The sequence below is a fragment of the Crinia signifera genome, unplaced genomic scaffold (genome assembly GCF_055691185.1).
Source record: "Crinia signifera unplaced genomic scaffold, ASM5569118v1 HAP2_SCAFFOLD_79, whole genome shotgun sequence".
Taxonomy (NCBI): Eukaryota; Metazoa; Chordata; class Amphibia; order Anura; family Myobatrachidae; genus Crinia; species Crinia signifera.
In genome coordinates this window covers 598,321-623,958 of record NW_028142697.1, presented here as the reverse complement: position 1 = coordinate 623,958, position 25,638 = coordinate 598,321, and the positions used below count along the sequence as shown (strand labels likewise).

The 25,638-nt window shown below is 49.4% G+C and overlaps 2 long non-coding RNA genes across 2 annotated transcripts in view; one reads left to right on the top strand and one right to left on the bottom strand.

The window, feature by feature from the left end:
• LOC146056312 (uncharacterized) overlaps positions 1-18,078 on the top strand; it is a 110,408-nt gene extending 92,330 nt beyond the window's left edge. Inside the window, exon 4 of the long non-coding RNA XR_014469130.1 lies at positions 17,949-18,078. This is a non-coding gene — a long non-coding RNA (uncharacterized LOC146056312). The remainder of the gene's footprint in view (positions 1-17,948) is intronic.
• LOC146056311 (uncharacterized) overlaps positions 1-25,638 on the bottom strand; it is a 488,478-nt gene that overhangs the window by 4,227 nt on the left and 458,613 nt on the right. The window lies entirely within an intron of this gene.

Sequence of the window (25,638 nt, the reverse complement as noted above, 5' to 3'; positions counted from 1 at the left end):
TCAAACCGACAGATCGCAATACTATACTTAGACACAACAGCTCGCACCCACGCAACACGGTGGAGAGTCTCCCATACTGTTTTTGAGAGTATGCAGGATCACTGATACCGACTCTGAAACCCATCACCAACTGGACATCATGCAGCAGAAGTTCGAGGACAGAGGCTACGCCAGACAGGGCCTACTTAAAGCCAAGGCCAGGGCTCTGGCGTGTGAGCGCACCACTCTTATCACAGGTGCAACACCTAAAGTCAGAAAGCCATGTAGTCCATGGGTTAATGACTTTAGCTCTGCCAGCCGAGAAACCACCAGCAGAGTAAAAAACTGGTGGGAAATTGTGCGTTCGGATCCCGAGCTACCGGTGTTCAAAGACACCAAGCTGATGCCGAGCTACAAGCGTGGCCCAAACTTGAAGGACCTATTGGTCAAGACCGAGATTACAAATTTTGACACCCCTTCTAGACAAATCAGACCCACCAGAATGGGCTGTTACCGGTGCCTAGGCTGCACAACATGCAGCTTCATGACAGCTTGCACCGAAGTTGCACATCCCTATACGGGTAAAAAATTTAAAATCAGATGGCCCCTCATGTCCACGACTATATTTGTTATCTACGTCATTTATTGTCCATGTGGATTACATTACATCGGCAAGACCGATTGTGCCTTCAAGGTACGTATGGCACAGCATCGCTGTGCCATACGGGCAGCCCTTCAATCTGGCTCAGGGGAGCAACCAGTGGCCAGGCATTTCGCCAAGGCCAAACATAACATGGCAATGATCAAATATAAGATCATAGACCACGTGCCGGCACACATACGTGGTGGCAACCGTTCCAAACAGCTTCTGCAGCTTGAGTCCAAGTGGATTTACAAAATGGACACACTACACCCTAAAGGCCTTAATGAAACACTTGGCCTACATAATTTTTTGTAACCATTTTGGTCCACTAACACACAATCATGTCTTCCTTCTTCCTTTTCTCTCCCCCTTGTTAAAGGTACTTGTCATCCCACTGTGTGACACCAGTCCCCCAGCCTTATCGGTGTCCAGGTGACACACCAGGATAACATATAATATACAAGATGCTGGCATTCTGTTGTTGCAATTTCTGGCTTCTGGTGCTATGCGCATACAATGATGCTGGCTGCATCACCCCACACAGGGCTGTTTTTGCTTATTATAGATACCCAGCAGGGACTCAGTATTTCTCCCTGCATTTAAACCACTCACGCCATAGGGTTTGCACCTCACCCAGCATATGCACTTTGACTTTTGCCCAGTACGGCTCCAATTCGGGGCCGCACGCAGTTATCTTTTTATACGTATACCCTTTTTAAATGTTTGTTTTTTATTATATATGTCTTCTCATTTTTAGCCACTAGATGTCACTATGTAGTCATAATATGGTCATGTCCACTTGTTTTTTTGCATTTTTTATTCACTTGCATCCTCTGAAGTTTTGTGTATGTATGGATGCCTTTGTTGCTTTATGACTTCTGTAGCACCATACTTGTATTTATGCTAATGTGAGCTGCGATCTCTTTCCCAGCCCAGCCACGTCACCGCGGGATGACGGCCGTGATGACGCGCAGTCAGCTGGACGCCGCCGAACGTGGTGACGTCACTGCTGTGCGCAGGACTCCGGAAACCGGCCCGTGGATGCTCGTGGGGGACGGCTACAGGGAGGGGGTAAGTTAGCGCCTATTTGTTAACATGTCTTATAAATACCCATGCACTTGCACTTTATTCTGTACTTCACCCTGTCTGCATTTTGTCCTGACGACGGGGGTCCGGCCCCCGAAACAACTCCAAGTCTGCCGGCACTCAATGTGAATTTGCAGGTACAGCGGGCCCCGGTGCCCAATAGTAAAATAATACAATGTCCAAAATCAATGGCACTCCGGAGGCAGGTATAAGCAAAAGAAAAGCGTGTATTAGGAAACAAGCTTTCGGGGTTTGATCCCCTTCATCAGCTGTAGTGTATCCTGATGAAGGGGATCAAACCCCGAAAGCTTGTTTCCTAATACACGCTTTTCTTTTGCTTATACCTGCCTCCGGAGTGCCATTGATTTTGGACATTATATATATATATATATATATATATATATATATATATATATATATATATATATATATATATATATATGGAACAAAGAGTGGGGTACCCTTTCAATGCGCTAGATAAAGTAGATTGGGCAGCACTCTGTCAGTCCCCCCTGTTAGCGGGGGAAGTGGGGAATAGAAGAAAAAAGATAGAAGACAGAGCGCGCCACTATTTTATGGAGATCCACCACTAGAAGGATCAAGAAAATATATCGACAAGTAAAAACATTTTTGCTTGTATGCAGTCAGTTGGTCGAATCGATATAATCAGGAAAAAACACCCAACACGTTTCGTCAAAAAAAAATGACTTCCTCAGGGGTAACTTTCTAGGTGGTGGAGAAAGGCCATATTACTAATTTAGTATATACACAATTAAGTAGTTACTTTTTCAATACTGAGAATGTACATACCCTTAGGTAAATGGATAGTGAATGTAAGTTTTCACTCCGGATAGCGGTCTTACTGACAAACTGTACAAAAGTGTGCAAATGGATCCCTTGGAGATCTTAATGCTGGTATCCAGCTGCAACTATAGCATAATAATAGAGTATACAAAGAAAATAAAATACTGTACTCTATTATTATGCTATAGTTGCAGCTGGATAAACCGCCAATGCATCTACCTGGCTACCCCGCTAGTGGGGAGCCAGGGTATACGTATCCCTGACATGCTTGTGGCTGAAGGAAGTCCGCGAGGCACGCTGCATGCAGCGGCGACCGGATTCTCTGGTACAGTGGTCCCCTTGCAGGCAGGTAGAGCAGGGTGCTACCTGCCTGTCTGACCGCGCTGTACTCTCACAGAACTGAGCCGCGCTGTACTCTCAAAGTACTGAGATGCGCTTTTAGAGCAATCCCACCTGGTTCCCTGCTAACAGGGACCCGGGGGCATACTTACCCCTGTCTTGTAGCTGCTGTACGCGCCGAGGCTTGCGGTCCGCGAGGCACGCTGCATGCAGCGGCGACGGGGACCCCGGAACGGTGGTTCTGTCAGCCAGGTTCCGGAGGCAAGCTGCAAGCAGCTGCAACCAGTCCCTCAACAGCGCCCTCGTCGCAGGCAGATAGGGACAGGGACTATCTGCCTGTGTAGATCTTAAAAATCCGAAAAAATTAGAAAAGCCCAAGAGTGAGCTAACAATGCGCCCAGCTCCCGCAGGGCACATGCTAAGACTGCCTAGGAGAGGAAGTAGAAGGGGAGGAGTTAGTCACTGTTAATTTATTCTAAGGTGCCCAAGCTCCCTGTGGTCACCCTTCTATTCCCCACTGTAACTCTCCAGTGTCACCTAGTGGAGGAAAGAGAAATAATGATGCAGCTGATAAACCTCCCATTCTCGGGTTACATACATGAGGATAAGATTGAATTAAGCACAAAGATGATAACAAGAGCCGGATGCCCCCCGACAGTCACTATACCGACATTGGAATCCCGACTGCTAAATGCCCGATGAGCCACCGAACCTGCACGGGGCTTCTTTGCGCTCGCTCCCTTGTCGGAGTACCGGTAGTCAGTAAATGTTAGGTAAAACCACAATTAGAAGCCAAATTACAGTATAAGTTGGCTGGGGGCGGGGTCTAATGTTGAGTCTGTTCCGCCACACCCCCTGAAAGCGGCCTGCGGTTGCTTCTCCCAGAGAGGATATTGACAAAGAACCAACCAATCATCTCCCGGCATTATGCTAGCGCAGCTGTAAAACAACAGAAACTGCTCTAAATGCTTCTTAATCTTCTTCTTTTATCTCTGTCCAAGACGATGGATCCCTAGATCATGCACATGACATTCTAGGGCAGTGGTTCCCAACCGTGGTCCTCAAGTACCCCCAACAGTGCACGTTTTCCAGGTCACCCAGCAGGTGCACTCATTATTCAGACACATTTTAAAAGATCCACAGGTGGAGCTAATTATATCACTTGTGATTCTGTGTGGAGACCTGGAAAATGTGCACTGTTGGGGGTACTTGAGGACCAGGGTTGGGAACCACTGTTCTAGGGCAGTCATGTCCAGGGCCGGACTGGGACCAAAAATAGGCCCTGGCATTTTGAGCACACAGGCCCACCAGACGTGGGCGGGACCTTGCGCGGCTTAGCCGCACCGCAGAAAGGGGGCGTGGCCTCATGAAAAGGGGGAGTGGCATCACAAAAAGGAGGCATTACACATTATTGAACACACCGTAATGCCCATCATACATTGCCAGATACACATGCCCCACAGTGCCAGATACACATGCCCAACAGTGCCAGATGCACATGCCCAACAGTGCCAGATACATATGCCCCACAGTGCCAGGTACATATGTCCCACAGTGCCAGATACATATGCCCCACAGTGCCAGATACATATGCCCCACAGTGCCAGATACATATGCCCTCAGTGCCAGATACATATGCCCCACAGTGCCAGATACATATGCCCCACAGTGCCAGATACATATGCCCCACAGTGCCAGATACATATGCCCCACAGTGCCAGATACATTTGCCCCACAGTGCCAGGTAAATATGCCCCACAGTGCCAGGTAAATATGCCCCACATTGCCAGGTAAATATGCCCCACAGTGCCAGATACACACAGTATGCCCCACAGTGCCAGGTAAATATGCCCCACAGTGCCAGGTAAATATGCCCCACAGTGCCAGATACATATGCCCCACAGTGCCAGATACATATGCCCCACAGTGCCAGGTACATATGCCCCACAGTGCCAGGTAAATATGCCCCACAGTGCCAGATACATATGCCCCACAGTGCCAGATACATATGCCCCACAGTGCCAGATACATATGCCCCACAGTGCCAGGTAAATATGCCCCACAGTGCCAGGTAAATATGCCCCACATTGCCAGGTAAATATGCCCCACAGTGCCAGATACATACAGTATGCCCCACAGTGCCAGATACATATGTCCCACAGTGCCAGATACATATGCCCCACAGTGCCAAGGAAAGGGAATAGTTACACTGACCTGGGAGCTGATCACCGCTGGGGGGGGTACTGCAGTAGTGCTCCCCCTGCACCAAGTGACTGCCTGCTGAGGGAGACTGCCTGGAGAGGGTGCCGGGAACACATGCTGTATGCAGGCGGCTTCCTGCTTGTATCTGCCGCCGGTGCGTCGGCAGCTGACGTCATGACGCTGCAGCGTCACATGACGTGAATATGCTAATGACGCCGGGGGTGGGGGACGCGGCGGTGCAGTGCACAATGAAGGCATCAGCGGTGCTACTGCACCGCTGCAGTCTTTACAAGAAATCGGCCCACAAGGCCATCGGCCCTTCTGGCATTTGCCAGAAGTGCCAGATGGCCAGTCCGGCCCTGGTCATGTCCAACCTGCGGCCCTCCGGCTGTTGCGAAACTACAAGTCCCATCATGCCTTGCCATAGTTTTGCTATTAGCGAGTGCTAAAACTATTGCAAGGCATGCTGGGATGTGTAATTTCACAGGAGCTAGAAGGCCGCAGGTTGTACATGCCTGCTCTAGAGCGTAAGCCAGTTTTGGCAGTCACATACAGTAGCTGGGGTCTAATGAACGATACGACCATATTGCTAACACTATCAGTTCTTATACTACTACTCCCAGCATCCGCCGCCATACACTACTTTCCTATATACAGTTTCCCAGAGTGTTTGTGCCACAATAAATTTAACAAAAGGCATTGTAACCCCTACGCATCATCTCAGCCGAGTCGGGTGCGGTCCGAAAGGGCCACCCCGAGGGGGGGCGCGGTGCAGTGTCCGCAGGTTGGAGGGGGGGGGGGGCACAGACAGCCTGCGCTGCTGTCTGCTACACCCTGCAGACAGCAGTAGCAGAGGAGGTGAATGGATGCCTGTGAGCGGCATCCATTCACCTCCCGGACAAGGGGTGGACGGGGGCTGGGGGCAGCCCAGCAGATTACCTTAGTGCTGGGCTTGCCCCCAGCGCAGCATTCCGGGTCCTGGCGGCGGCGATCGGAGATGACATAATCTCCAAGCGGCAGGGGGGATGAAGCAGGGATCAAAAACCTGGATGCGACCTGGCGTTTTTGGTAAAAGGGGTACTATTAACAAGTCGGTACTTATGTAATATCTGGGCTCCCGTTTTTCTTATGAGACCGCGTCCCCTCGCGGGGCTCGCTGCGCTCGCCACGCTTCGGGCACGGTGGCTCGCTGCTCTCGCCACACTATATAAAATCAACTCCATGCGAAGTTGGATACTAGGGGTATGAAAAAATGGGGTGCATTTAACATGGGAGCCCAGATAATACATAAGTACCAACAAGTCTATGAATCTGATGTAGATCACTTTTCTTTGTGGTTACAACATAATTCCCTCCAGTTGAAAACTACAGTCAGGAAGATTACAGTAGGATGCGCCAAGCGCCTTTGTAAGGGGCATGTCACACAATGCCAAAAGGGCGTGTCTAACTCCACATGGAGCAGTACGGATGGTGTAATGGTTAGCATTACTGCCTCACAGCACTGAGGTAATGGGTTCGATTCCCACCATGGCTCTAACTGTGTGGAGTTTGTATATTCTCCCCATACTTGCGTGGGTTTCCTCCTGGTACTCCAGTTTCCTCCCACAATCCAAAAATATACTGGTAGGTTAATTGGCTTCCAACAATATTAACCCTGGAATGTGTGTGTGTGGTAGGGATTAGATTGTAAACTCCACTGGGGCAGGGACTGATGTGAATGTTCAAGTATTCTCTGTAAAGCGCTGTGAAATATGTGTGCGCTATATAAGAAACTGTTAATAAATAAATAAGCCTATGGCATACCCTCCAACTGTACCGGATTTGCCGGTACAGTACCGTTTTTTAACGGTCTGTACCGGCAAATAAAACCTGTACCGAATGTACCGGTTTTTGTGCCCTTAGCCGACTCCCCCAGGCTGTCAGTTGTGCGCCAAGCACCAGACTCACCTAGGCTTGCCAAGCACCCGGCCGTTCCCAAGGGTGCATTGCATGTCCCGACTCCCGGACCAGCATGTGCGGCGAGTCATGATGTCATGACGTTTACAGGGGACACAGGACTCCGGGAACGTGAAGTGCAGCAGAGATAGCTGCTTTAGGCTGAGGACTCCCGGACCAGCGTGTGGCCGCGGCGCGTCATAACATCATGACGCGTCGCACACAGGGGACAGGACACAGGACTCCGGGTGGGAAGAGATAGCTGGCAGCTGCTTCAGCTATCTCTTACTGTTACTGACTGCACACAGCGTGGAATACAGTGGCCCGGGTCATCAGGTGCAGCCAGCGGCGACCAGAGGCTAGACTCTGGAGCACATACTGTAGGTTAAACTTTTTTTTAAATAAATCTCTTCTTCATTCTTGTGATGTGCTGCAGCTCAGTCTTATGACATGTGATGGCTGCTTACATATTAAATAATGCATTTATTTTCAATCTTCTGCCTACAATATTATGAATATTTTTTTTTTACATCTAAAATGTAAAAAAAAAAGATTATTCATAAGTTATTGAAGGCAGAACATTGAAAATAAACTCATTATTTAATAAGCCAGCAGCCATCACATGTCATAAGACTGAGCTGCAGCACGTCACATTAAAGGAATTTGCCCAAACCGCACTTAAAGTGCTCCTAAAGAGTATCCCCTTATAAAAAAAAAAAAAAAGCCCAGTACACATTTTGAAAGGAGACATGACCACGCCCCCATTTACCCATGACCACGCCGCCATTTACATGTGGCCACACCCCTTTCTAAATGTGTACCGATTTCTGCCCTTCAGATGTTGGAGGGTATGCTATGGGCGTGTCTATGCCTAAATGCTTCTTGTGAGATATTTCTATAGAACATTAAGTCTATAGAATTTTTGAAAGTTTTTTTTTTTTAAAGAATGATTTTTATTTCAAAGCATCATATAGATAGAACCATACATAACCTGAATAAAAGTATGCAGACTTCCAGCAACAGTACAGAAAACTAAATGTAGAGGGTGATTCAGACCTGCTTGATTGGCTGCAAGTAACTTTTTCGGTACATCTTTCGAGTATGGCGTAGGACAGTGGTTCCCAAACTTTTTTTAAATCCCAACACCCAAGAGCAGTGATTCTCAACCTCGGTCCTCAGGACCCCCCAACAGTGTACATTTTCCCGGCCTCCATGCAGGATCACAGGTGAAATACTTTGCTCCACCTGTGATCTTTTAAAATGTGTCAGTGAATAATGAGTGCACCTGCCGGGTGACCTGGAAAATGCAGACTGTTGGGGGGTCCTGAGGACCGAGGTTGGGACCCACAGACCTAGAGAGAGTATCAGAATTTTTTTCACAGCAGCACTAGGCTAAAAGTTTCTTTATTGAAAAATGCCAAAAAAATATATATTTAGTTGATTATGTGGTGAGGCAAGTGATTCACTTCTGTTATCACATATTTTACGATTGGCAGCCACCAGCACTGATTTTGCCTATTATTTTGACCATAATTATAATTACATGACCAGATTAATGTTTTATTCTCAAGACACTGTTATAAATACTCGCAGAGGTTTTTTCAATGCCACAAATCCTTTTCCAGGATGAGCTGAATTAAAACAGTAATAAAACCCACAATAAATATGACTGTTTGTTTTAGAGCAGTATTGGAGTTTAGGAGATTTACTAGTATCAGGGTAGAACAGAAAGCAGTTTATTAACCCCTGGGGTCAGTGTGATACTGACAGGTGTCACAACTGAAGATGTACTGTAACAAGAGACTGTTTAGAATGGTAACGGTGAGCTGCGGTTATACAGTAGTGAAGAGTTTTCATAAAAGTGTAGAAAGAGGTGTTTATATAAAGAAGGGGCAACATGCATGGGTAGAAATATTTGTGAACTGAACGTAGCAGCTGCCGGGTGAGTTGGCGGGGTACCACAGGCGATTCCCCACCCTAGCAGATGGGGGCCTTAAGAGCTGCAGAGTTATTCAAGTTGGGTCAAAATCTGCGCTAGTCCTCTTGTTGCGAACCACGGTGAAGGCAGATACATCTGACCATATCACCCTCCTTCTGTCATCCATAGGACACAGAAATTAGTGTTCCTGCCCTTTTTGTGTCTGGGACTTTGCGCCCTTCCGCTGCCCCCCTGATGCGCTGACACCCCTTGCAAACTTTCTCATCCGCCCCCCTGCATGCACTGAAACGCTGATGAGCTCTCTGCTGAAAGCTGTGTGTCTGTTGTTACAGATGTAGCCCGCCACCGTCCCCCATGCTGTTACCACTGCTGAAGTCCTGAGAAGTGAGCGGCATGGCAGCTCTTTAAAGTGACAATTCCCCCCCCCCCCGCCACAACGCTAAGCTGCTCTCTGCTAGCAGTGGCTGTCAGCTCTTCCTGCCGGCTAAGCCCTCCCTCCACAGACAGGAGGGCTTGCTGGGGTTGCCTTTCCCATTCTGGGTAACAAGGATATAATACCTCCTGGGCAACGAGCATGAAACCTTCTTGGCAACTAAGCATAAAACCTTTGGCATTGAGTAAGAAACCCCTGGCAATGAGCATGTAGGTAAGAGGCTCTTATGTGCCATCATATGTAGTCGCTGTTAAGGTGTGCGATGGGTATTACAGTGTGGGTCATCGTGTGTGATGGGCATTACAGTGTGGGTCATCGTGTGTGATGGGCATTACAGTGTGGGTCATCGTGTGTGATGGGCATTACAGTGTGGGTCATCGTGTGTGATGGGCATTACAGTGTGGGTCATCGTGTGTGATGGGCATTACAGTGTGGGTCATCGTGTGTGATGGGCATTACAGTGTGGACCGTCATCATGTGCGATGGGCATTACAGTGTGGGCTATCATGTGTGATAGGCATTACAGTGTGGGACATCATGTGCGATAGGCATTACGGTGTGGACAACCATCATGTGTGATGGGCATTACAGTGTGGGCCACCATGTGCGATCTTCCCAGCCTTGGGTTCTCCAGAGAATTGCATCCCACAGAATTCGGTGCGACTGCGGCTCTGCGCCATTATATTGGATGGAAGCCTGCGCTTTGCATGCTCCGCTGCGCACTCTGCTGTAATTTTTTTTTTTTTCTACTGGACTCCTGTGCATACTGTGACTACTGGCCATACTCCACTGTGTATACATTACTGTGACTGCTGGCCATACCCCACTGTGTATACATTACTGTGACTGCTGCTCGTAACCCCATTGTGTATACATTTCTGTGACTGCTGGCTTTAACCCCACTGTGTATGCAATACTGTAACTGCTGGCCATACCCCTCTGTGTATACGTTACTGTGATTGCTGGCTTTAACCCTACTGTGTATACGATACTGTAACTGCTGGCTATACCCCTCTGTGAATATGTTACTGTGACTGCTGGCCATACCCCACCTGCCACCTGTCGACCCAACGGTGTCGACCTAATGACTGTCGACCTAAGTGGTGTCGACAATACGACCATATCCCGTAAAGTGGCTGCTGGCAATACCCCACTAGTGTTCACACTCTGATTTTTTTAGGGCAGGGCGCTGACCATCAGGCAGAGCACTTTTTTCAATCAAAAGAGCACATTTTATACTAGAAATTTACATCAGAAACAGCAAAAATTATAAGAATGATGCCCATTACACATTGTCATACTCTGCTATGGCCATTACATATTCTGTCGCAATGAAAACACATTATACCACACACCGTAATACCCATTACACATTATACCGCACACACCATAATGCCCATTACACATTATACCACACACCATAATGCCCATTACACATTAAAACAAAATACCATAATGCCCATTACACATTATACCACACACCGTAATACCCATTACACATTAAAACAAAATACCATAATGCCCATTACACATTATGCCACATACCCTACTACCCATTACACATTGTCATACTGATCTATGTCCATTACATATTCTGTAATAATGACAACTACACGTTATATCACACAACAAAATACCCATTACACATTATACCACACACCATAATGCCCAGTACACATTATACCACACACCGTAATACCCATTACACATTGTCATACTGAGCTATGTCCATTACATATTATGACCTAATGACATCACACAATACGGCACACACTGTAATGACTCTTACACATTACACCACACACCATAATGCCTCTTACACATTATGGCATATACTGTAATGCCTCTTATACATTATACCACACAATGTAATACCCATTACACATGATACCATGCACCACAATGGCCATTACACATTATACCACACACCGTAATACCCATTACACATGATGGCACACACCGAAAGTTCTCAGCGGCACGTCAACGCGGTGGGGGGCAGCGCAAGGGCGCAGAGTGCCACACACAAAAAGGGCTGGGAGCATTTTGAGGTTTTAAAAACGGGCAGGGTGCAGCACCCTGTAAAAGAAGCTTAGAAGGAACACTAGTGATATTATGCTGGGTACACATCGGGTAGCTGGAAATGGGGAACGTGCATCATTATTATAGAACAATGTTTATTCATAATCTTTCTGTGGCTGATATACCAGACATAGCCAAGCGATGTTCATAAAACATTCAGTGATTTGACTCTTTCCTTTATGGTGAAATGCCATTGGTAATCAAGATGTATATCCAATATAGATCAATCCCTGTATTTAATGTGTCCATTATGTGCTTGGTTGCATTACAGAGGAACATATTAGGCCCATGAGTACGTTACCTCAGGGCAGAAATATCCTATTTTTCTTTTCTTTTTTTTCCATCAATAGATTTTTATTGGTACAGAAAATTTTATGGGGTACAGAAAAGAAGAAGGGGGGGGGGGGGCAATCAAGATGGGGAGGGGGGGGGGACATGGATAGCAAATGGAAGCAAGTGGTGTACAGATTGGTAAATAACCCATAACATGTCACTACGCAGAGTGACCTAGTAAAACAACATAGGCATAGACAATGCAGAACTTTCAACCAACAATAGTTATTTAATAGACAGTTTTGTCTAACGCTTCGGTTCAGTGGCCCTTGCATCACACCGGGTGGGAGGAGCCGGGCTGAGGAATTGGGCTTGAGAGGGGGGAAGCATCTGGCTACTCAACTAGGCTGAACTGTGGTAAACTTTGGGTGGTCCCGGAGGGGAGAAGTTTGGCACCTTCCCCGTCTGTGATGTACTTGAACCAAGGAGACCAGCGGGGGTGAGGGGGGGAAGGGCTGGGTGAGGTAGGCAGGGTGTTGGTTTCCATATAGAAATGGTGGTTGATTTTCAGGCTAACCTTGAGGAGTGATGGGGGGGAGGGTTGCTTCCATTGCTGAGCCAGGTTAGCACGTGCAGCAATGAGGATGTGCCCAAGGACATATGTTTTCTGGGTTGGGACATCTTGGGGTATATGTGGAGCAAGGCGATGCTCGGGGAGGGGGTGATATCAATCTGGAGGACCCTGGAAATCAAATCGAAGACTCCCTTCCAGTACTCCTGGAGTTTTGAGCAAGACCAGAAGATGTGGTATATAGTGCCCACAGAGCCGCATTGTCTCCAGCACTGGTTGGAGCATGAAGGCCAGAAGGCGTGGAGACGGTCGGGGGTTAAGTAGAGTCTGTTGATAAGTTTAATTTGCATCTCAGTGTGGTTCAAGCAACGGGACATTGTGTAGGCGGATAAAAATATATTTTGCCACTGGGCAGGGGACAAGGGGCCGCCCAAGTCCGCCTCCCATTTTCTATGGGCCGAGGTCTTGGTGAAGACAGAGGGGGTCACCAAGGTCCTATACCAGAATGAGATGTCCCCTTTGTAATGCACCATGGTAGGCCTAGAGAGGGCTAATTGAGAGAGGGCATTTGGGGAGGAGTAGTTATGGAAATGCGTTCTCCACCAATGTGAAAGTTGCATATAGTGGTAGAGGAGAAAGGGGCCAAGGAGTGGGCATCTAGGACATCACCTAAAGAGGCGATCCCACACGTCCTCCAAGTCGTCAATCGAAGGTTGGGAATTAATTTAGCTACTGTAGTGATAGGTAGGGTGGCGATAAGGGAGTGCGGAGGAGGGAGCTTAGCAATAAGTTGGTCCCACACGTGGAGGGAAGCTTTAGTGGATGGGAGTAGGTTTGGGAGGGAGGGTCTAATGTGCTTCGGGATCTTGAGGAGGTCTGAAAGCGGTATCTGGGGGGAGTAGGTCTGTTCGATGGTCACCCATGCTCTGGGGGCGCTAAAGTCATTGTAGTGCTTAATCGGGGCCAGTAGACATGCAGAGTGGTAGTGAAGTAAGTCGGGGAGGTCTAGTCCCCCGAAAGCCTTGGGGATCGACATTTTCGAGCGGGCCATCCTAGGGGGTTTCTCCGCCCAGACATACTTTGACAGAATAGTGGTGGCTAGTTGTAGAGACTTTTTAGGAAAAGCATAGGGGATGGTGCGGAACAAATACATTAGCTTAGGGAGTAACGACATCTTGAAGGCCGCCATACGACCCAACCAGGAGATCTCGAACGACAGCCAGGACTTGGAGAGGACAGCAAGAGAGGCTAGGAGGGGGGATAGATTGGCGTCGAAAACATTCGCCATGAGGGGTGTAATATGAATGCCTAGGTATTTTATCGTATGGGTCTGCCAGTTGTATTTATATGTATCTTTCAGCAAGGGCAGCAAATTAGTGAGGTTTATCGGGAGGGCGTCTTGGTGGTGGTGTTGAGCTTATAGTATGAGGCAGCACTAAAGGAAGACAGTGTTGAATGAAGAAAAGGGAGGGTAGTAACAGGATTAGTCACGAAAAGGAGTACATCGTCCGCAAACAGACTAAGTTTGTGGTTAATAGGGCCCGTGCGCAAGCCAGGAATGTTTGGGTCATGTCGAATGGAGATAGCTAAGGGTTCTATGGAAAGAACAAAGATTAGTGGGGATAGGGGGCAGCCCTGTCTGGTGCCGTTAGAAATTTTAAATGGATCGGATACAAAGCCGTTGGTGAACACCCGGGCCGACGGGGAGCTATACAGCGATAGGATCGAGGTGAGAATCCGACCACTAAAGCCAAAGCGCGACAAGACCTCCTCCATATACTTCCAATTCAATCTATCAAATGCTTTTTCAGCATCTAGGGATAAAAGGAGGAGGTCTTGTCCCACCGAGAGAGAGTCGACCAGGTCAAACACTCGTCTGGTGTTGTCCGAGGCCTGTCGTCCAGGGACAAACCCTGTTTGGTCCGGGTGCACCAACTGGGGCAGGAATTGGTTGATACGAAGTGCCATCAGTTTGGCGAATAGCTTGATATCGGTGTTTAATAGTGCAATGGGTCTATAGTTCTGACAGAGGGTCGGGCTTTTACCTGGCTTTGGGATAGTGACTATACGGGCTTCCAGGAGCTCTGGTGCTGCTTGACCCGTGGAGGACAGGTAGTTAAATAGGTTTGTTAGGTACGGGGATAAAAGATCTCTAAATGTGGTATAGAACTCAGCAATAAACCCGTCGGGTCCTGGTGCTTTGTTGCGGGGTAGGGATTTGATGGCCGCCTGGACCTCTAAATCTGTCCATGGGGCATTCAGGGCATCCAGCTGTGTCGGGGTAAGAGAGGGGAATTGCAAACCATGGAGGAAGTCAGAGATAGTGTCGCTAGAGGGTTGTGGCGTGGAGGGATCTGAGGACAGGTTATAAAGTTTGGAGTAATACTCTGCGAATTGATTAGCTATATCTTTGAGGTTACTGAGCTTCACTTTGTTGGGGGAGATGATGCATTTTATCCTATTCCTGGCTTGTTGGGCACGTAATTTACGGGCGAGCATTCTACCTGATCTGTTGCTGGAAAGATAGAATTTATGGCGTAGTCTATTCAGGGCGGCCTGGGTGCGTGCCAAGAGAAGTTTTTGCAGTTGGCTACGCACCTCAGCCAACTCTTTTTTCAAGAGGCTGGATGGGGCTGTTTTGTTCTGGGATTCCAGAACGGACAGCTTGGATTCTAGGGATTTCTGGGTTGCAATGGCTCTCCGTTTGAGAGTGGCACCCGCCTGTATGGCCGCCCCCCTGGTGACCGCTTTAAAGGCGCACCAGTGAGTGACCACGGAGGTATCTTGTGGTGCGTTATTGGACATGTAAGATTGGATAGAGTTTAGGATGGTGTCTTTAGCGGAGGGGTCTGTTAGTAGGTGTGGGAAGAGTCTCCAGGGTCTAGGGGGGATTTTGGACGGTTGGAAATCCCACTGCCACACCACGGGGGCGTGGTCGGACCAGGTGATTGGGAGGACGTCGACGTTTGTAGTGTGCTGAAGCGTCCATTTGTCACAAAGGATGAAGTCTATCCTGGAGTACGTATTATGTACGGGGGAATAAAACGTGTATTCACGTCCCGAGGGGTAGGCGGTCCTCCAGGTGTCATATAGGTCGAATTCTAACAGGAGGTTGCGAAATGCAAGGGACGCATTGGTAGAGGAGGATTGGCGGCCAGGGGGGCATCGAGACTTATCTAGCAGGTGGTCTAGGGTCAGATTAAAATCGCCCAATAGGATCAGGGAGCCCTTAGCTGAGTTCTTAACCCGGGAAAGAAGCTTACGCAGGAAGGGGATCTGGTTAGAGTTGGGAGCGTAAATACAAACAATTGTGGTCAGCCTGTCTTCGAGGAGGCCTGTTAGTAGCAGGTACCTACCATTCTTGTCTGACACTTGGGATTGTAGGACAAAGGAGGTGTTTTTGCTAAACAGGACCGCCACTCCATTTCTCTTAGCCGGGCCATTGGCATAGAAGGCGATAGGGTAATTGGAGTCTCTAAAAGTAGGGGGGTTGGAAGCGGCAAAGTGCGTTTCCTGGAGCGCGACCACTTCTGCTCTTTGTTTGTGGAAATATGAAAGAGCCAATCTGCGCTTGTTAGGGGAGTTTAAACCCTTAACATTTAGTGTTAGGAATTTAGGCATTTATATGGTTTAAGGGGGATGGTAGGAAGCCAGCCAGTGACAGTGTGAGGGGCACTCGGTTCTGGGGGTGTATTGGAAACAGTTTCTGCCATCCAGGTTGAGGGGGGGAGGGGGCGGGGGGGGGGGGAGGCTGGGAACAGAGAGGTACCGGATATCGTGAGAGCGTAGGGCCGAAGTGATGGGGGCAAATGCTCTCCTGTTGGCCAAGGTCGCAGGGGAGAAGTCTTGGAATAATTGGAGACCGCCCAGGATATCAGTGTTTTTTCGCTCACGGGCCGCTCTCAGCAGCTGTTCCTTCACCGTAAAGAAGTGAACTCTGAGGAGGGTATCTCTGGGTAGGTCGGCAGAGACCGTCTTCGGTCTGGGGAGGCGGTGGATGCGGTCGATCAGCAGCTCTTTGGGATCAATGGCGGGGAGGAGTTTACGGAACAGGGAGACGGAGTAACCTTCGAGCTCAGGGTTAGCTACGGAGTCAGGGATGCCTCTAATTTTTACGTTGTTACGTCTGGACCTGTCCTCTAAATCTGCCAGCTTGGACTTAAACTGGGTGATCTCCTGTTGCTGTTGGTCGTAGGAGGTTATAAGATAATTGTGGGACGCAACTAGTTCCTCCATTTTCCGCTCAAGGTGGTCTGTTCTGTCGCCTATCGCCACCAGCTCAGTTTTGACCTCCCGTATGGCCAGCTTAAGGTCCTTGGCTATCTCTGCCTGGAACGCGGAGAAAACCTGGCATAGGGACTTCACCGTTACTGGTTCATTCGAGTTAGCGTCAATACCCGCCACTGCCGATGTGTGAGCCGGCTCTTCAATTACTCCCAAAGGAGGGGGCATCTGCTTTGAGTTGCTGGAGTGGGGTACCGGGATCTGGGAGGACCTCCTGGAGGACATGGAGATCCTCACTGGCCCAACGTCCTTGGCTCTCTTGGAGGGCATATTAGCTGCCCAGGTGCGGTGGCGCGGAGGAGCGATGGGGTGTGGTACCGAGGGGGTTACAGTTCCAAGTTACAATAGCATGGTGGTAGCTAGAATCTGGTCTTTAGAGAGTGGCGGCCATGCCTGCAGGGCGCTCACATTTAAGCAGGTAAAGGAGGTATAGAAGGGGCTTCCGAGGTACTCCCGCACTTTCTGGGGGTGTTATTACCAGAACAAGTGTTAGGGTGGGTCCCTGGGGGTAGTTCCGAGTTCGGAGGGCTAGTGTGGGGGAGTACGGGTCCGCACTGCCAGGCCGGCTGAGCAGAGCAGGGGGTTATCGGTGTGGGTCCCTGGGTTCAGGCCTGGGGGTTCAGTGGGAGCGCCTGAGGAAGAGGCTGGTGGGGGAAGGTGCTGTATGCCAGAGGTTATGGCAGCTGTGGGGATGCTGGCAGTGGTGGGGGGCACTGTGTTAGGGGGTAGGATGGTGGCCACAGGGAGATTGAGTTCTCCTTCGAGGCCCCAACTCGCCCTGGAGGCTGTGTGGTCAAAGCTCCCCCAGGGGGTTACTCACAGTACTTCTAGGAGGGTCCCCGGAGTCCCGGCCGATGGTGGGGCAGATCACTGCAGGCAGACACGGCTAGTGTCCAGTGGGCGCAGTATCAGAGCTGCCGGCGTCTGTCCCCCTCCTTGTGGGCTGCGGGTGGCCGTCTGATCAGGCCCAAGTGGGTCCGGGGCAAGTGCGAGGGAGCTGTCCTGGAGGGGGATCCCCGCGCCACGAAGATCTCGTGGACCGCGCGTCTGCCGCGGCTCCAAAATTGAGGCTCTGGCCGCCGGACCAGGCCGCAACCCGCGAAAGCGTTTAGAAACGCTTTCCGGCTCCGCTGCAAGGACCGGCGTGACCGGAGGTAATGGGGCTGCTGGCGGTGTAGGCTGGAGGGGGCAGGGTCCCCCGGAATGCTGCCTTTGGGGTGTTTATAGTGCCGGGCTGCGGGAGCACCTGAAAAGCACGTCTGGACCGTTGCGTGCTTGGCCACGCCCCCATTTTTCTTTTGTTAGGATGTTGAGCTACCACATTAGTCAGCCTTACTAATATAGTTATATACTCATGTGTTTGTGTATGTCTCCTGGATAGGGAGCTGAACAGTATGGGCATCTGGTACCGAATGGGAAGGGTTCCAAGAGCCCCAGAATCTCCGCAGCCCTCAACACCTTCCTCCCCATCTGCTGTGATGACGTCGGCATCTGCTCCAAACCTCCCGAGGTAGGTACTTGTGTAGACGTTTTGTTTGAGCCAAGTGTTACTATTCGGCCCAAATGTCAACTGCAATAAAGATACGTTACTGTCCTCCTTATACTACACACTTGCCGGTCCTTTCTCACAGAACCACGGGCTGCTAAGAGGCCCAGATATCACTGGGAAGGGACAGCGAGTGCGGGACTGTAATATTACCAGGTCTTTATTACTCTACAGAGGATGCTTCATTCATTACAGGCATGTCCAAACTATGGCCCTCCAGCTGTTGTGAAACTACACATCCCAGCATGCCTTGCAATAGTTTAACATTCCCTAAAAGCAAAACTGAGGCAAGGCATGATGGGACTTGTAGTTTCACAACAGCTGGAGGGCCATAGTTTGGACATGCTTGCATTAGGACCTTCTCCCTGTTCACTTCCCTATCGTCGACCTAATGCTTGTGTCGACCCTATGACCCATACCCGTCTTATGCTGGGCATACACTATGCAATGTCTGTCAGACCAGCAGATATACACTATGGGATAGTAGTGTATGGCCACATGATCCGGGTTCCTTCCCTGTAGAGGGAACATTTCCCCATGCCTCCCCTGTGACAGAACAGGTGAAAGGATGGGCGGTCAGTTTGGAATGTTGGAAAATGTCTCTTGCCCGACAGGCCGATCATCGCTGATTGGTTGCAGCTACCCACTATGCACTCATTGGCCGGATCCACTGATAATCAGCCAGTCAGGACAATGATTGCATAATGTATCTATATGTATTACAGGAACTTCTCTTGTACGAGGTAAAGGGACGCTGTTTGTAACCATATGTTCTTGTAATCACATTACACTCTTGTTACAGTACATGTTTGTTACAGCCTTGACCCATGTTGGATGAAGTGTGTAAACTCTTAGAATCACGGGCAGGGCCGTTTCTAGAGGCGGACAAGCCGTGCAGCGGCCCGGGGCGCCGCACGGCTTGTCCGCCTCTGTTTAGCAGCCAGGGCGCCCGCCAGCTTCCCCCACGCCGCTGTCCCCCCCGCACGCCCCGTCCGCCGCCCCAAAAAGATGATCTCTCTTCTTGGACTTGGAGGGGAGAGGAGAGCATAAGTCTCTCCTTCCCCTCGCTGTGTCACTGGGCTGTTAGCCAATCAGCTCGCGGGCCGGCAGCCAATAAGGAGCCAGCCCGCGAGATATGATTGTCTGACAGCCGTCACAGTGAAGGGGAAGGAGAGATGCGATATGCGCTCCCCTCTCCTCCCCTGGGAAACAGAAGCAGCGGCGGCGGCAACGGGACTCGAGACCCGGACTCTGCTCTCCCCAGCAGCAGCAATGGTGAGTTGTGCTGCTGCTGGGATATTATCCTCTGGCAGTGTGGGGGCATATAGGTCTGGCACTGAGGGGGGCAGATGTGTGGCACTGTGGGGGAATATATGTGGCACTGTGGGGGCATATATGTGGCACTGTGGGGGCATATTTGGCATTGTGGGGGCATATGTGTGGCACTGTGGGCGCATATGTGTGGCACTGTGGAGCATATTTGGCACTGTGGGGGCATATGTGTTGCACTATGGGGGCATATATGTGGCACCGTGGGGGCATATTTGGCACTGTAGGGGCATATGTGTGGCACTGTGGGGGCATATCTGGCACTGTGGGGGCATATCTGTGGCACTGTGGGGGCAAAGCTGTCACTGTGGGGGCATATTTGCCACTGTGGGGGAATATATGTGGCACTGTGGGGGCATATATGTGGCACTGTGGGGGCATATATGTGGCACTGTGGGGGCATATTTGGCATTGTGGGGGCATATGTGTGGCACTGTGGGCGCATATGTGTGGCACTGTGGAGCATATTTGGCACTGTGGGGGCATATGTGTTGCACTGTGGGGGCATATATGTGGCACCATGGGGGCATATTTGGCACTGTAGGGGCATATGTGTGGCACTGTGGGGGCATATCTGGCACTGTGGGGGCATATCTGTGGCACTGTGGGGGCAAAGCTGTCACTGTGGGGGCATATATGGGTGGCACTGTGGGGGCATAGCTCTCACTGTGGGGGCATATATATGTGGCACTGTGGGGGCATAGCTGTCACTGTGGGGGCATATATGTGTGGCACTGTGGGGGCATAGCTGTCACTGTGGGGCATATATGTGTGGCACTGTGGGGACATATGTGTGGCACTGTGGGGGCATATCTGCCACTGTGGGGGCATATATGTATGGCACTGTGGGGGCATATTAGTAAACGGCATCAGTTGTGTGGCAGCGGCGCGTTGGGCATAATGTGTAATAGGCATTACGTTGTGGGGAGTATTGTGTACTTGCCATCATGGTGTGCGGCGTAATATGTAATGTGTAATTGGCATCACGGATAAAAAAGTGTATAATGATTTAAGTAGCCTGTCATTGTTTGGCCTTGATCTGTGAGGCGTACTAGGTAACTGTGTGGGGCTTTATATTTTTATGTCACCGTGTGGTCTTCAGCCCGCCAACTTAAGTGCGGGAGGACAATGACAATTCCTGCGGTAACCAATGTCTGGACATGCAGGTTGCAAAAGTGAGATGCAAGGTAATTGTTTTGCTGCTAGACCACGGCCTTATTTTAAGCCACACCCCCTTTTAAAATAAACCCCGCCCCCTATTTCGGCGCGCGCGCCACAGGCGCGCGCAGTTTCTTGTATTTCATGTTGTGTATTTGGGGGGGGGGGGGGCGCATTTTTATTTATTTGCCCTGGGAGCTAAATTGTCTAGAAACGGCCTTGATCACGGGACACACTGTCTGTATTATGGATGTTTCTGAGTAGTGCCTGGGTGCACCATGCGATGCCCGGAACTGCTCCGTACTGTGGATGCGTCTGACGGCTTCTTCCTTCATAGTAGCTTTCAGATGGAAACTGATTCAGACGTATCTTCTGTACCCAGCATGAAGTGGGTCCGAGCCCAGATACTAATGATGACTGCAGTGGGCGGGACAGGCTTTCACGTGTGGATTGTTAGTGTACACGGGAGACTCCCGCATTACCATATGGAATTCAGCAATGGCGCGGATGAGTCAGATTTACACCCTCTCCCGGTGACAATATACATATTATTCAGTTATTTAATAGACCAAATTTTCAATTGTTTTTTTTTCTCATTTACCCACATTCCAATGTCCATGGGGGAAACCTTGTTATCTGTGCAGAACAATCAATAACATATTCTGAATATTCGCTTACTGATTTGTGATGACCCGTCACCGTGGCAGCACCTGACCGTAGCCTGGTGACTTACCTGGGTATCCAGTAAGTGAGGTCAGATATCTGTAATGTGCTAAATCAGGGAATAAATAGTATGGTGACAGCAGGTACAGTCCGATATATAGGACCTAATCTGTCCATGCGTCGGTCCGCTCAGTATAGCTGTAAGTACAGTACATGCTGAGCAGCTTTATGTGACTGCTACAGTAAGTACAGCACATGCTGAGCAGCTTTATGTGACTGCTACAGTAAGTACAGTACATGCTGAGCAGCTTTATGTGACTGCTACAGTAAGTACAGTACATGCTGAGCAGCTTTATGTGACTGCTACAGTAAGTACAGCACATGCTGAGCAGCTTTATGTGACTGCTACAGTAAGTACAGTACATGCTGAGAAGCTTTATGTGACTGCTACAGTAAGTACAGTACATGCTGAGAAGCTTTATGTGACTGCTACAGTAAGTACAGCACATGCTGAGCAGCTTTATGTGACTGCTACAGTAAGTACAGTACATGCTGAGCAGCTTTATGTGACTGCTACAGTAAGTACAGTACATGCTGAGCAGCTTTATGTGACTGCTACAGTAAGTACAGTACACGCTGAGCAGCTTTATGTGACGGCTACAGTAAGTACAACACATGCTGAGCAGCTTTATGTGACTGCTACAGTAAGTACAGCACATGCTGAGCAGCTTTATGTGACTGCTACAGTAAGTACAGTACATGCTGAGCAGCTTTATGTGACTGCTACAGTAAGTACGGTACAGGCTGAGCAGCTTTATGTGACTGCTACAGTAAGTACAGTACACGCTGAGCAGCTTTATGTGACGGCTACAGTAAGTACAACACATGCTGAGCAGCTTTATGTGACTGCTACAGTAAGTACAACACATGCTGAGCAGCTTTATGTGACTTCTACAGTAAGTACAGTACATGCTGAGCAGCTTTATGTGACTGCTACAGTAAGTACAGTACATGCTGAGCAGCTTTATGTGACGGCTACAGTAAGTACAACACATGCTGAGCAGCTTTATGTGACGGCTACAGTAAGTACAACACATGCTGAGCAGCTTTATGTGACTGCCACAGTAAGTACAACACATGCTGAGCAGCTTTATGTGACTTCTACAGTAAGTACAGTACATGCTGAGCAGCTTTATGTGACTGCTACAGTAAGTACAGTACATGCTGAGCAGCTTTATGTGACTGCTACAGTAAGTAAGTAAGACATCCGGCTGCAGATGGAGGAGGAGACGCAGAGGGACACTGACAGCCGCCAGGATGTGACAGAGACCCCCGCACACCACATTACAGGTATCGCGGGGGTCTCCGTCACCGCAACCCGATGCCAGCCGCATATGTTAGTACATATGTGGTAGCATCGTGGCGGCTGGCAGGCGAGGGGCGGCGATGTATATTAATACATCCCTCCCTGGGCCAAATGTACTAAGCTTGAAAAGTGATAAGATGGAGAGTGATAAACCACCAGCCAATCAGCTCCTACATGTCATGCCACAGTTTGAAAAATGACAGGTAGGAGCTGATTGGCTGGTGGTTTATCACTCTCCATTTGATCACTTTTCAAGGCTTAGTACATCTCACCCTCTATCCCTGACATCCTTTTCTCTCTTCCCCCTCTCTATCCTGGACACCCTCTCTCAGCCCTTTCTGTCTCTTCTCTCACCTCCTACTCTCCTCTCCTTTTCATCCCCTCTCTATCTCCGTCGCCTTCTCACTCTCACCCCTCCTCTCTCTATCCCTGAGACCCTCTCTCTATTCCCTCTCTCTCTCAATCCCCCATCTCTCTATCCTTGACACCCTCTCTTTCTCTCCCCCTTCTCTCTCTTAGCCCTCTATCCGTTACACCTTCTCTCACCCACTCTCTATCTGTGACACCCTCTCTATTCCTGACATTCTCTCATCCCCTTTCTTTCTTTCTTCCCTCCCTCTCTCACAGCACCTTTCTCTATCCATGACACCTTCTCTCTTATCCCCCTTCTCTATATCCCTGACATCATCTGTCACCCCCTTCTTCTCATGCCCCTCTGACACCCTCTATCACCCCATTTCTCTCTTCCCTCTCTCTCAGCCCCTTTCTCTGTCCGTGACACTCACTCTCTCTTTCACCCCAATTATATCATCTCCAGCAACTCTCAGTCCTGGGAACTCTCTCTCTCACCCTCTCTTTATCCTTGACACTTTCTCACTCTTTCTGCCATTCCCTCACTTTCCTCACTTTTATTTATCTCTTATCTTTCACACACTCTGACACTCTCTCATTCTCCTCCTCACGTTTCCTTCATTTACCTACCCCCCCCCCTGACATTCTCTATCTCTCTCTTTCGCGCGCACGCACACACACACTTTCTCTCTTTCACTTCTCTCTGTTTGTGCCTGATTCCCCCTGTCTCATATTCTAATAGGGTGGGACCTGCAGAGGAGATGTCTAGTTTAAACCCCCCAAGGTGCCCTGTTTAAAAAAAAACAACAACCACAAGTCTACCAAATGTATAGCATGTCACATATACTCTATATAATGGTGTATATGTCAGTATTATGCTCTGCTGTGTAATGTCAGCATTAGCCCTCATGTGTTATGTCAATGTGTAGCCCTGCTATGTGATGTCAGTCATGCTGTGTAATGTAGCTGTGATGTCAGGGAGTAGCCCTTCCGTGTAATGTAGCTGAGAGATCAGTGTGTAGCCAGTACTGCGCTTTGTACTTTCGTTTTTATGTGCCGCTGCAGGACACACCACTTGGTCACAGTAGACACACCCATATATGGAGATAGACACACCCCTTGGGTAGATTGTGACACACCCCCTCAAGAGTGCTCTGCACAATGCCTTTCAGTACAATCTATAATCTCCCTGAAACTAATTTTCAAAAGTAGGCAAGTATGTGGTAAGTGCACATGTGCAGAACACCCCCTGAGCATTGAGCAACCTGTGGGTGAGGACTGGAGCTCAGTCTGTATGTTGGTCATGTATGTGACTCCCACAGGGCTGCTGCATGGTGCTCCTGGGGATATCTATGTGTATGGGCATACCAGTGTATCCTCAGCAGCGCTACTCTATGGCTCAGGTTGTAATATCTCAGCCCCAGTGCTGTCTGCATTATTATACACTGTATATTATCTATCTGCTTTCCCAAAGTGTGACACAGGTGTATATAGACCAGATTATAATCTATGGGAAGCCTCTGTGTGTATACTATATGTTCTCTCTCTCTGCTGCAGTAGCTATGCGCACTTTGTTATGTTCTATGATAATAAACACATGTGAGTGTAATGGTAAATATGTGCCCGGCATGCCAATGTGGTGAGATACAGGTGCGCCAAACCGTACAGGCTAGCAAACTGCACGTAGCCATTAGTGCAGATGTAGGATAACTGGGCATACTGTATATAGGCTGGGATCACTGCTGCGTTCAGGTGGCACCAAGTACATGTCACCCGCCGGGATTGCTTGCTGGATGGTTATACAGGGATTATTGTCACATTAGTTATACTGTAGTCTAAAGTGTATACTGTATTATCTACCATCCTAATGGGGCATACACACAGGGGGCGGGATGTACTAAAGGGAAAATGTGATAAAACGGGGGTTTTACCGCATTTTCCTATGTACCATTACCCGTCCGCCCCATCTCCGCCTGGCAGGGAATCGCCACCTCTGGGTGGCGATACCCTATAGATGCCTATGGGCTTCTATCGCCGCCCGCCGTCCTTGCGACCCCCCCTCCCGTCCTCCATCGATCTCCTCCTCCCCCAGCAGGTGTCACAGCCGGGAGGACATCCGGCTGTAGGGAGGAGGAGGAGGAGAGGCAGGGGGACACTGACAGCTGCCAGGATGTAACGGAGACCCCCGCACACCACATTACAGGTATCGCGGGGGTCTCCGTCACTGCAACCCGATGCTAGCCGCATATGTTAGTACATATGCGGTAGCATTGCGGCGGCTGGCAGGCGAGGGGCGGCGATGTACATTAATACATCCCGCCCAGGGGGATATAAGGCTTATTTCTAAGTGATCTGACTAGATCGCTTAGAAATGAAAAAAGGATCACTCCACGTGTATACCCTCTGGTGATAACGATTGTGCGGTCCCGCGCGGCGCTGTTGCCTGACTAGATTTACACTGCATCCAGTTACAAATCTAGTCATCGCCAGTGTTCTCACACCAGAGAACACTGGCCGTGACAGATTGTTCAGCACACAATGCTGAGCCATCTGTGCTTAACTGCAAACTTAGCGCAGAGGCTCACTTGCACTGTGTGCGCACAGCTTTAGGGATGGACGTCTTTGCAATTGATGACAATAGTGCAACTGCCCATTGAT